Source organism: Nothobranchius furzeri, chromosome 5 (genome assembly GCF_043380555.1).
Source record: "Nothobranchius furzeri strain GRZ-AD chromosome 5, NfurGRZ-RIMD1, whole genome shotgun sequence".
Lineage (NCBI taxonomy): Eukaryota > Metazoa > Chordata > Actinopteri > Cyprinodontiformes > Nothobranchiidae > Nothobranchius > Nothobranchius furzeri.
Window position 1 is genome coordinate 26,346,147 of NC_091745.1, and position 12,159 is coordinate 26,358,305.

The following is a 12,159-nucleotide window of genomic DNA, read 5'->3' on the forward strand; positions in this document are numbered from 1 at the left end:
GTAACATGGCAATGCATTGTGGGATGTAGCCATAGACAAGCAAGCAGGTATTTTGCATGGGTGTCAATGAGTCTGAGACACTTAGCCCATCTCAAAGTTGTAGTTTTGGCTCCTAAATATGTTCAAACAGTACATAACCAAGCCCCACTGTTAGGGGCAGTGCTTATCAGACGTTTGATACCCAGATCGGATGTCATAGGGGACATTTTTTTTTGTTTTTTTCCAAAGCTGGGTAAGGTCAGCGACAATGTTTTGCATATTTTTGTTTGGCAATGGCCTGGTTGTTTGGGTGGTTGGCCGACCGCCTCTACAGGCCCGGAAAAGTGGTGGCTCGACTTTGCTCTGTGTCTGCCTCATTTGCGGCAGTGGATGGGGAAGAAGGGAGCAGGAAAGGCTGATGCGGCCGTTCATTATGCTGAGTCGGGGGCTGATAAGAGAAACCGTGGGGGAAGCAGTGACACATTGGAGGGTTATTAGGATGCACAGGTGAAGCAGCAGAAGCTTCAGGAGGGCAGCTTTGAGGTTCGCATCAGGGCGGGGGCTGGATGCTACTGTTGAGGAGGAGAGGGCAAGTGGTTGTGAGGCATGAGAGGATGTTTTTGGCCTTTCTGGTTGAGGCCTTGTGGAGGGTGAAGAATGTGGCAACCAACAAATCTGATGTGGCACGTGAGGTGACTGATGCTGCGGAGGCCTTTTTGGGATTTTGTGATGTGTCTGCCGTGATGTGTCTGCCGAGGAGGTTTGGGGAACTGCGTGTTTGTGCGGGGTTAGGGGTTCAGGGTCTACGGTGGGTCGCGGAATGTCCTTGATGGAAGATGTTGTTGGTGTTGGTGGGGTGGTGGTGGTGAGGGGGGTGTGTGGGAGGAATGGGGTGGGTATGTTTTCTTGTAGGGGCTGCACTGGGGAGTGTGCTGGTGAGTAGCACTTTGGGAGCACGGGGATGGGGAGGATAGTTTGTTGAGTGCGGTGGGTTGATTTGGTCTGGCTGTGGTGGTTGATGTGGCAGCAATACGCCTTTTTGGCGTCCAGCCTGCCTACTTTAATGAGGAATATTGGACATCACTCTGCAGCCCTCTGCTGACCAAAAACTGCAGTTTTGGGGTTCAGTTAGGAACACACGAGAGGTCTCTACCTGTTTATTGTGCTGGCTGCTAATATAAAGGCTTTTTATTTTCAGTTGACTGATAGTCAATAAAAAGCACAAGATGGACCAGTTGCACTACCCCTCCGCCCCTCAACCGTTGGCAGCCCTGAAATGTTCCTATGTTACTTTAACATCACGTCTTTATTGTAACATTGACAACCTGCAGAACATGGATAAATACCTTTTTTTTTCCTTGAGCTATTGCTCTCTGTGCTGCATTAGCAGTTTTAAACGTACAAATACAGAAATATAATTCAAAAAGCTCTTTAGTAAAAGGTCCAAATACATTCTGTGAAAGATCTAAGCCTCCAAACCTGTTGACACACAACCAGCTGGAAAGTTTTAGCTAGCAGCTTTGATTTACAGCCTAATTACGTCACGTCAAAGCCACTCAGCATGAGACCGAGAAGGATACGTCTGTTGACAAGTCACCTTTTCCAACGTCAGGGTTTGACAAAGTAATTAATCTTTTTAAACTTGACTTTATCTTTTCAATTGCCAACATGTCAAATGTGTAAATGTGAAGCTCAGACAAATAAAATGAACTTTATGAGAACTTCAAACATGTGAAAACCTGCTGAGCAGCAACATGTATTGAATTCTGTGCATGTTACAAAAATATTAACAAAACTAAAGTTAAATAAATTATATGTGAGTTTACCAAAGACAGTATGAAGACTTTTAAAACCTTGGTTTTTAGGAGGGGTTGGTTTAAAAATCATTCCACCACAAAAACAACATTTACCATTTAGAAACAGCTAATATAGTTGACATCAACTATAATTATTTGCTGAAGTTGAAACTCTGGATTATTAGTGTGCATGCTGCAGAAAACTCAACACAAATGGACACAATGATCTCTGCTCTGCTGGGAGGAAAACGAGTCACATTTAAAGATAGGAATTAATGGGAAAAAATAAAATATGTCCCAGATGTTTCAGATATTTATCAGCCAGATTTTCATCTTCATTGCAGGTTCTGCAGCATTCGTCTTACCACACATGTGTGCTTCATGTTGAAAATGAGGTTAGCATTTTGAGTTTGACAGGCAGTAAATACCCCTCAGACGAGGGATAAGCCTCCTTGATTTAGCTGCATGTTTTCCCTTTTTTAACAGGGATCAAAGAATTCAAATCCATCTAATAGTTCTGTTTAATTAGGAACAGGTTTACCTGCAGAAAAATGGTTGACAATAATCTGTGTCATAAAACATAAATTTATATATTTATAAAAAAAATAAACATTTCCCTGTAATTTTGTTTTGGGAGGCAGATAAAATGTAAAAACAACTAAATTAGCAGCAATCTTCACTCTCATCCAGGTTAAACCTGAATAGCTTCATCAAATTAAAACCCAAACCGAACAGCAGCACCCGCCCCTAAAGTCAGCCTCCAGTGAGCTCACACAGAGAACGTTGGGAGTAATTCAATCAAACTCGAGAGTGCTGAATCCTCCAGTCTGCTTCATTTGGCCAAGTGAGGATAACACAAATGAAATTAAGTCAAGAATACCGATAACTGCTGTTTCATTTCCTTTCCAGGAAACTTGAAAAGAAAAATCTACTTTTAGAAGCTTACTAAACAAAAGCTTCTGTGGTGAGAAGTCCAAGACTAAAAATGTATAAACGACACTTGTGTTCAGCATTTGTTTAAAGGGGAAGAGTGCGCTCAGCAGAAACAACATGAGACATGCTGTGTTTTGACTCCTCACCTCCCACCAAAAATCTCTGCCCTGGCACAATGACAAAACACAGCTTCTCACATTTCCACGGCAGAAAATAAACTCCTCTGACACCATTCAGCTCTGCTGTTTAAAAAGGAACTTTTGGGGCAGTAAGGAATACTTTGAGTCAGAAAGCTGAGTTAGAGCTCTAAGGGTGAAGAAAAGAGAATGAATTCCCCGCATCCCGCAGCCTGCCTGGGAGACAAGCCCTCGCACCTGTGACCAGGCAAACTTTCCACACTCGTTAATGGACGCTGCTGCTGTTGTTTACTGAAGACTCCCTGCAGAGGAGACTACCTGACCCATGTCTGCAACCAGTGAGTGGTACAAATGGCAAACATCTTTTGTAGTCATTATTTATGCAGGAATGCCCTTGGGAGTCTTTGCACTTGTTTACACAGTCACGGCACAGTCCATTCATGACGGCTGCGAGTAAATGAGCCGCTTGCTACCAATTTGTCCTGGAATGCGAAGCTTTGGGGCACTGGTGCCCGCAGTTACTTTGAGGTGTGTGTGTGTGTGTGTGTGTGTGTGTGTGTGTGTGTGTGTGTGTGTGTGTGTGTGTGTGTGTGTGTGTGTGTGTGTGTGTGCGTGTGCGTGTGTAAAAAGAGGTTAATGCAGCACTAACGCACTGTTGGGAAGCGACCTGAAACTACGGACACACAAGTCCCAAGGGTGCTGGGAAGCACAGAGTCACATTCGGAAATAAATGAGCACTTTTTTTTTTCCACAAGGAAAGCCGTGGACTTTCACCTTTGATGTGGGCTGTTTGTTTGCCTGAGGACAAGGATGGTGGCCAAAGTTAGCGAGCCCTGCTTCTCTGGTGAAACCAAGACGGGAGTTTTATGTAAGCAGAAGTCAAAATCAAGAAAAAGTTGGAGCTCCGAGTAATTATTCAAACTTTTTTGTTACAACAGATGTGGTGCAGCAGAGTCTGCAGCCTTCAGACAGAAGAAAACAGGTCCTTAACTATAAATAGCTTAACTAGAAGTAAATAAACTTGAAAAGTCATAGTCTTTTAAGTTTATAATTGAGCGCAGGAATGTTGTATCCACTGATGAGCAACTGCGGGGCTTCCTCATGGCTGCATCAGGCTAAATTGCACCGCGGCTGAAAGAGAAGCTGCCTGAGCTGTCCAACACAGTAACAAGAGAACCAGACTATTAAAAATTTGCAAGCACATGAGTCTGAGTGTGTCAAAGCAGCTGAAGTCAGGTTTGCTAATTATCACAACACTAGACCGCAGTTTCACAGAGAAACACGTTTCTCTGACCAACGGATAGCCAACAGTGGAAAAACAAGGCACAGACCCCCAGGGTCCCCGAGCATCTGTCAGCACCTAAAACGAGGACCGGCCCCCAAAATGAGTGCTGCAGCTCAACGGATAACGTGCTAAGCTGGCCTGAGATAGATTCATAAATCTCAGACATAATTGCTGATTTGGCTGCCATCATTAGGAGAGCAAGGATGTGTTTTCCAGTGGCTTTAGTCTGGAATTTACAGAACTGTTTACAATTGATCCACAAACTTTGAACTAGGTTTAACTGGTAACTGGTTTGCATGTACAGTAGGCTAAGAGGGATCCAATTTAACTGGTAAATATGTCATTACATCAAAGTTCCCCTTTTGTCTGCTTTTTCTCAAATGTTCAGACTGTCAGTCATCATCTGTCCTGTGAGGGGACAGAATTACGAGCCATTCCAAATCCACTTCCGCAATCGTCACGGCAACTGGGATTTTGTGACTGGTTTGAAAGAAAGTCTGTTCAGTTATGACAATGTTCAGAAAGTCACTACTTTGGAGAACATTTTAAAGGAATTATACCTTATGATGTTAGACAAAAACCAACGTATGCTTTTATTACATACATAATGTAAATTTGCATTTAAACGCTTTAAAAGGAGGAATGCATAGCAGTTAAAAGCTATTGTAAACATCTAAACTTTTTTAAGTCTATCATAACAACAGTAAAGTATCATTAGCAGGCTGCTAAACCAGAAAGGGCTCTGCACCTGCTCTCTGCACACATGCAACTCTTTTTATTCAACTTAGCTGCACTCAGCTTCCTTCCGGCCGGTGTGGCACAGGGATGCATTATTTTTGAAATAACTTGCAAATTGAATTCTCAAGGGAGATTCTATTAACTAAAAACTATTTTAATCTCAAAACAGCAACAGCTGTTGCCTGTCAGGAACTCACTCAGAACTACACTTCTTTATGAGTCTCAGACTGTGAGAAATATGAGATAACCTTGGGAGGAGTTGGAGACTAAACTGCAAATTAAAGGAGGATCAGTTGAAAACAAATTAAGATATTTGAGATGAGCCATCTTTTTACGACAAGTAAACCTGCACAGATGCTGCTATTTGTTTACATGTATGTTCAATGTTTATGTTCTCTCATTTATCAGACCCTTTTATCCAATGCGACTTACACCTAGCAATGCAGTTATTTCATTTAACATGCATGTTGTTGGCCTGTGGGAGGAAACAACAGTACAACATAAGGGTTCAGACACGTTTGAATACATTTTGACAAGAGAGCATTAATGATGGTCACTATTTGTTCACAAAGACATCACGGGCCCAAAATGACCATTTTTAAATCTATCATGACACCCATGACACCACCTATAAACCTTGCTGTAAAAGTGTCGCTCACACCATTTCAGTGCTATTTTAAGTGACAATTAGCAGATTTTCTCACATTTTTGTGTCTCACAGCAACAGTGTTAGCTTGTCATTAATGTAGGTGGGGACAATAACCATAAACTTGAGTGTGTTTTGGAGACTGCAGGGCACAGTTATTAATAAATATCTATAGGTGTTTGTTATTTTCATGTTTTATTACAATATTCACGGTAGTGTAATGACAGGTGTTGAAAATATGAGTTTTATTCAATAAATAAAAGTTTAAAACTGGAGAACGAACCAGCAAGCGATCAACGACAGAACAACTAACCCGTTTCACACCAGAAGTATCAGCGGTGCCGAACGGCGGTGGAGCGGTTTACCCAAGCTTCAGTGCAGCAGTACACACCGGGAGAGTCTTGGCTGCGGAACGGCTTTCTCGCTGCGCTCCTCGTTAGACTCACAAGATCACAAAATCCCTCGAGACTTCAAAGTTCATGGTTTGTTCATGCCACCCACCCAGGGTCCGAAATTAACACTCGCCACTCGCCAGATGCGAGCAAATTGCTCCATTTGGCGAGTAAATTTTTGAGCTCTACCTGCCACCTGGCGAGTAAATGCTTGCACCAAATTAGTTATGTTTATCAGTCATCTTCCACGGATTTCTGATACTCCTCCCGCCTGCATGCAACGTACACAAACGTACGCGAAACGTGAACGCCGCATCCAACGTGATTTCCACCTATCCCATTCAATCAGTTTATCAAGTTAGCAGTTAGCTTCGTGTTAAAACTAGCGGTGAAATGTGGCGGTTTTTAACTGGAGTCAGCCAGCCTTCCAAATGAAAACTCGTCGAACTGGAAGAAAAACCACCAGGACCAGTGGCAACCAGAAGATTTTGTGAAAAGTGGCGAACTGGAGATGGCGGAGTCGTGAGACAATGGCTACATTATGATGGCCACGTAGCGTTGCTGCCTTTCACAGACAACTGGCCCTCGGCATTCTTCAAGTATCCAAAAGATGCCCATACTTCCCACTTTGTCTTCTTTGAGGGATAATAAATGTCCCAAGTGCTGCCGTCTCCTCCTTTGGCCATTATTTCAGCTTTAGCTTAAAGAAAGTTTTGGTCGTAAACAAAGTGCGCATGTGACGCCGGCAACTTCAGATGATACAGTGGCTGGGAAGGGTCACCACGCCTACACCGCAGCCACGGTAATCCACCGAGATAATATATATATATATATATATATATATATATATATATTTTTTTTTTTTTTTTTTTAATTTTTTTTTAAACAAGACTGTTATTATTTATTGTCTACTTTTTTTTACCGGGGTTTACCGCTACACCGGTTACCGTGACAACCCTAGCCCTGACACACTTTCAGATATTCTCATGGTGAAGCTGTGTTCTCCAGAGATCAAGGACTATGACCCAAATGAGGCTGTAATGCTTTGGCACAAAGACGGTGTCAGAAGCAGGAGGCCAGACTTCATGGACAGAGAAAACAAGGAGTCTGACTAGATTTCAATGAAAGAATTCATAAAAACATCTCTAAAAATAAATAAATAGTAAAAATGACAAAAGAGTTGTTTTCCTTATTAATTGATGTTTTAATTATTTTGTCACTCTGTTTGGAATCAACATAATATAGAATAACATGCTTTAGGTAGATCTAAATCATCTAGAATTTTGGCCGGTAAAAAATATGCTTGGTTGGTAGATTTTCATCATCTACCAGCCAACTTGGCCGGTGAGTAAAAAATTTAATTTCGGACCCTGCACCCACCATTAAACCAAGAAGAAAGAAATAATGTTTGATATTGCTGTTTGGTGTCATAAGTAATGTTGTTCCTCTCCACCACTGCACTTTTAGAACGATGCAGGGAGTAAATAAGTCATTAGATAACATTTATCGATGTGATCTACATAGGTGTTAAGTTGCATTGCTGTAATAGTCTTGGATTTTGAAAATTACTGGGGCTTTTACACTGAAACTGTGTGTGATTTCCTGTCTAGCTCTATGTTAACTGTGGAAATTGTCCCAGAAGCGGCTCACGGCAAAAATAGAACCTGAGCCCATTGTTAGCGGCGCGGCACAGTGTGCCGCTTCTGGACGTGCATGGGCGTTGCTGCATCATGGCTGCTTTAAAACACCCACAGTGACTATAATGGATTCTATTTGAAGCTGTGATGATCCGCGCTGCTGGTGCTTCCGGTGTGACATAGGGGTAACCTCTGCACCAATGTAGAACTTAAACATACTTGTAGAATAATACGTAGCTTACCAGTGTCAGGCTTTGATTAACTCCATAATCCGTCACCAGAGCTGAGCTGGCCGTGATCCACGAGGTTAAAAAATTAATAAATAATAGTTTCAAAGTAGAATTGTTCTGCATCTTGAAAAAAATGGAACCTATATCCGACAAAACTGTGCTGTAGGCGCAACCTTTGCTACAAAAAATGTTAGTGCTGACAAGTCCCTCAATTTTAAATGTTGGTGGGGACGTGTCCATTGTCCCTGGTTTTAACTGTAGCCAGGACATGTTAGGTTTAATAGAAGCTCCAAACACACACACACACACACACACACACACACACACACACACACACACACACACACACACAAAACTCGATGTTTTGTGGGTTTTAGACAAAAGGGTTCTGCCCAAAGAAACAGAACCCTGCAACCGGATAGGGAAACATGGAAACTTTATGAATCAGACACAGTTCTGACCAAAGACCACACAAAAAGATCAGAATATGACAAGAATAGAAGAAAAACTTCAAAGAAACTTCTCGTCAGCATTTCGCCAAAAGATGTGGGTGAACAATCAGAGGTTTGTTTAAAGGAACATTTAGCACCGATAAACCAAACTGATGAAGCAAACAGGAGCTTCATCAATAAACTGATGGATTTGTTGAAGTTAAACTGAGAAAACAAGCACAGAAACAACAAGGCATCGCTATTCCAGGAATTCACTGACTAGTTTCATTCAATGGTTTCTGTCTTTAATTCAAAGGTGCCATCATCTGGCAGCTTCTGGCATTTTTTCACGCAGTTGCTCAATATGTGTGTGTGTGTGTGACATAGTTTAAAGGGCCCTAAAAACCAATACCAGAGAATTCAATTAAACAGTACTGAAGACAAATGACTTCCCCTTAAGTTTTCACGTTTTCATTGAGCAACGCAGTAAAAAGAGCAGAACTACGGTTACCGGAGAAGCAGCGGCGAGAGGAGAAAGGGTGAAAGGAGCGATGAGATAATTTAACAAGCTCCCTCCTAAAACCACTTGAAAACCTCCAGAGTTTAATTGCTGGGAGGCAACATTATCCCTAGCAACAGCGTGTCTTGGCCGGGATTCGGCGGGTACCTGCAGTATCCAGTCCTTGCACAATACAGCGCCCACTGAGCCATATAATCCTCTCAGGCCCTCCTCTTCTGCAGAACCACGCTCAATCCCTTTGTGACACAGGGAAATCTCTGCTCCATTTTTATTTTTTTGTATTTATGTTGGTGTACATGCTTCAAATAGGGCCAATCAGTAGGTGCTGTTATGTGTGCACAATGCTACGGGGAGCGATAACGTCGGGAAGGGGAAACACAAAGTTAAATAAAAAGACTTGATTTGCTGCCGTGAAATTCAGGGCTGCTTTCTATTCCATTGCAGAGCTCCCCGGAGCGGCCATATTTCTGTTTATGTTTAAATGTGAATCAGTCAGATGGGCGGTTAGGTTCCTGCTGAATCATCCTACACTCTGCTCGGAAAGCGCGAGGTTACTTTTGAAGCAGCTGCCTCGTAGGAGAAAACAAGAAAACCAACGCTACTTTCTTCCTGACTCCGCTTTCAAGTTGCCCTTGAAAAGAAAATTACAACAGCGGCTTTGATGCTGGTCTGACATGCTTTAAGATATTCTCCATAAGTGCAGACGCACACCAGATTATCATTCCAATGAGTCTGTTCAGTCGTCTTGTAGCGTCTGAGCGCCACGCAGGGGCGCGAGGAAACAGTGGCTCATTACACAAAATGGCAAAAGAAGAAAAATGATGATTTCTTTGTTGTCCAGTGGTTTGTATCGTAAGTCAATGTAGCATTTTAAAAACCTGCAGAGACATTGTTTAATTAAAAGATGAGCTGAATAATGAGAAATTACAGAGGCGGTGCGCTGAGGAAGATTACTTTGTTTTTTTACTCGGTTCCCTACGCGCGCAGGGACTTTTCCCTTCCGTACTGTGAATGTGATTATGAGCACAAACTGCACACATTTCCTTCTCCCCTTTGTGGTGTTTCTTCTTAATATTTTACCAGTGATGTCTGCAGTTTGTAATTAATTTCTATACCTTTTCCCTTCTAGAAAAAAAAACTCTTCTATTTGCTAGAAGAATTAGGCTGAAATAATGGATTCAAAGCAGAGAGAAAGCCTACCTTTGTGAAAGGATGGAGCTGGAAGTCTGCTGCTGCTGCTGCTGAGGCTGAAGTTCACAAGTGATCACTGCAGCAACAAACACACAGAGAAGGGTTTGTGAGACGGTGACTTCTAATAACACAAACATGGCTGCTGTTTGATGGAGTAAATCTGACATACATTTAAACAGCATTCAATGATTTAAACTTTATTTTTATTACAAAGTCTTAACTAAGTCCTGTTTTGCTCAGTTTACTCTAATTAGTTAACTTCCACCTGTGGCTGTGCCACATTTCTGCACTTTAGAGTCACAATTATTCAATCAAAAAGCAAATGAGAGGAGTTTGAGGCAAGCGCCACACGCCTGCAGCCAAAAAAAGTCCAACCCACCGATTCAGTCAACTCATAAAGCAAACATTTGTCTCTCAAAGTTTAGAACAGGTGCAAACTTCTAACCACAAGAGATCGAGACTTTCATTTGATTCAGGATAATTACAAACCCTCATTTGACAAACGCCGTTAGCATTTAATCACCAACAGTTGCGCTGTTCATGCAAATATGCAATCAGAATTCAGTTAGTACGACATTTGTTGATATTTTGTTGGTATTTATTTCAAATTTGTTCAAACTCAGAATCTAAGCGTTTTTTTTTATTTGGTCAGTCACATCTTAGTTTCTCAGGTCACCTTTGTTGTCGCAATCTTGAGATTTCCAACTCACGACTACAGACGGCTGTTGTGAAATTGTGCGTATGTGTAAGGCTTGTCTCATTCAGATATCTGTTCTGTTTGCTTCACAGCCCGACAGGACAAGAGGAAAAAATAAAATAAATGGAATTGTGCATATTTGACTAAAAGTCTAAATTTCAGCAACTCGCACAAAGAAACGTTTCAAGACATTTGGGAAACTCCCTTCAAACACCGTTTTGAATTAAACACCAGGAGGGATGTAACGCGCTCAAGCTGTCAGTCGAACTTCTGAACTTCAACCACGCTGAATGGTTCGAACACTGTGGCTGAGATTTAACACTCCAAATCGAAAATATATATGTTTTTTTTATTCTATTTTAAATCATTCTATATATGAAATGACTGTAACTCTGAAATAAGCATACTGGTGTATTTACTCATTTTGATGTAATTTAATAAAAATAAATGATATCAGAGTTATTTTTTTATTCAAAAGGGTTGTTCTTGTAATTCTGCACAACATCTTTGCAGCAGAATGACAACACTGACACACTAGTTTAATTTTTGTTTGCTTTTTTTTCTTTGAATCAGAAACGAAGAGAGCTCTGGGATGAGGATGAACTATGAAGGGCTTGATTTTACTGAAATGTGTTGCTGCTGCTGTGTTAAAAGCGTTGTAGCTACTTTATGCTTTTGGAAAAATAAAAACACAGTAATGACACATAAGTTTTAGCTCCTTTCTTTTATGTGTAATAAAAATGTGATTTTAGATTTATTTTTTCAGGTTGAGCACAATTTGCAACTTTTATTTCGCATCAGCGTAGCCAGACCCCTGGGATGGAGTCTAAATTTGAAGATTATTGATGTTTTAATTATTTTTCTCAGTTGACATGATTCTGAAACACACAGACTGTCACAAAAGTCTATTGTAATTGTAATTATTGCTTTTTTTTTTTTTTTTTTGAGAGGTAAAATATTCCGCTCTCCTTCTTTCATTCTCAAGTCCATCACAAGATTTAAAACATTTGATTTTGCTAATTTCCTTTTAGAGTTTAAAACTGGTTTTGGACGCATGACATAAAGAATTAGAATAACCACAGCTGTGGCTTAATCCACGTTTGTTTCCTCAGTCAGAACTTCAGAATTAAAATAAACTACAATATGTGTTTTACAGTTTTTGGATAAAAGCGGAGCGTCGAGATTCAGGGGACTGAGATATCAGGCCGCTTCTCAGTGGCTGCTTGTTTGTTTTAGAAAAGTTCACCAGACTAATTTATTTATTTTTTATTATTTTGCTTTTACAAATAAATGTTGTATTAAAGGAGAGAATGGAGTGCATAAGACTGCTGCTGCAGAGAGCTTGACGGGGCGTGTCTTGTTCTTTAAAAGATCTGTCTGAGCCGACACTGAGGAGAGAAGATGGTGAGGCGGAAGGTCAGCTCATAATCCATAACAGATAGTTTAGATTTGCCACGCTGGCATGGAGACCTTATGAAAATTCCAACGGGCCTTGGCACAAGCAGACAAATCCAAACTGTGAGGCTTCTGCTCATTTGCAGTCTGAC

The 12,159-nt window shown here is 41.2% G+C and overlaps 1 long non-coding RNA gene across 1 annotated transcript in view; it reads right to left on the bottom strand.

Moving 5' to 3' along the window:
• Nucleotides 1-250: 250 nt before the first annotated feature.
• LOC139069996 (uncharacterized) overlaps nucleotides 251-12,159 on the bottom strand; it is a 210,414-nt gene continuing 198,505 nt past the window's right edge. Inside the window, exon 3 of the long non-coding RNA XR_011520659.1 lies at nucleotides 251-9,991. This is a non-coding gene — a long non-coding RNA (uncharacterized lncRNA). The remainder of the gene's footprint in view (nucleotides 9,992-12,159) is intronic.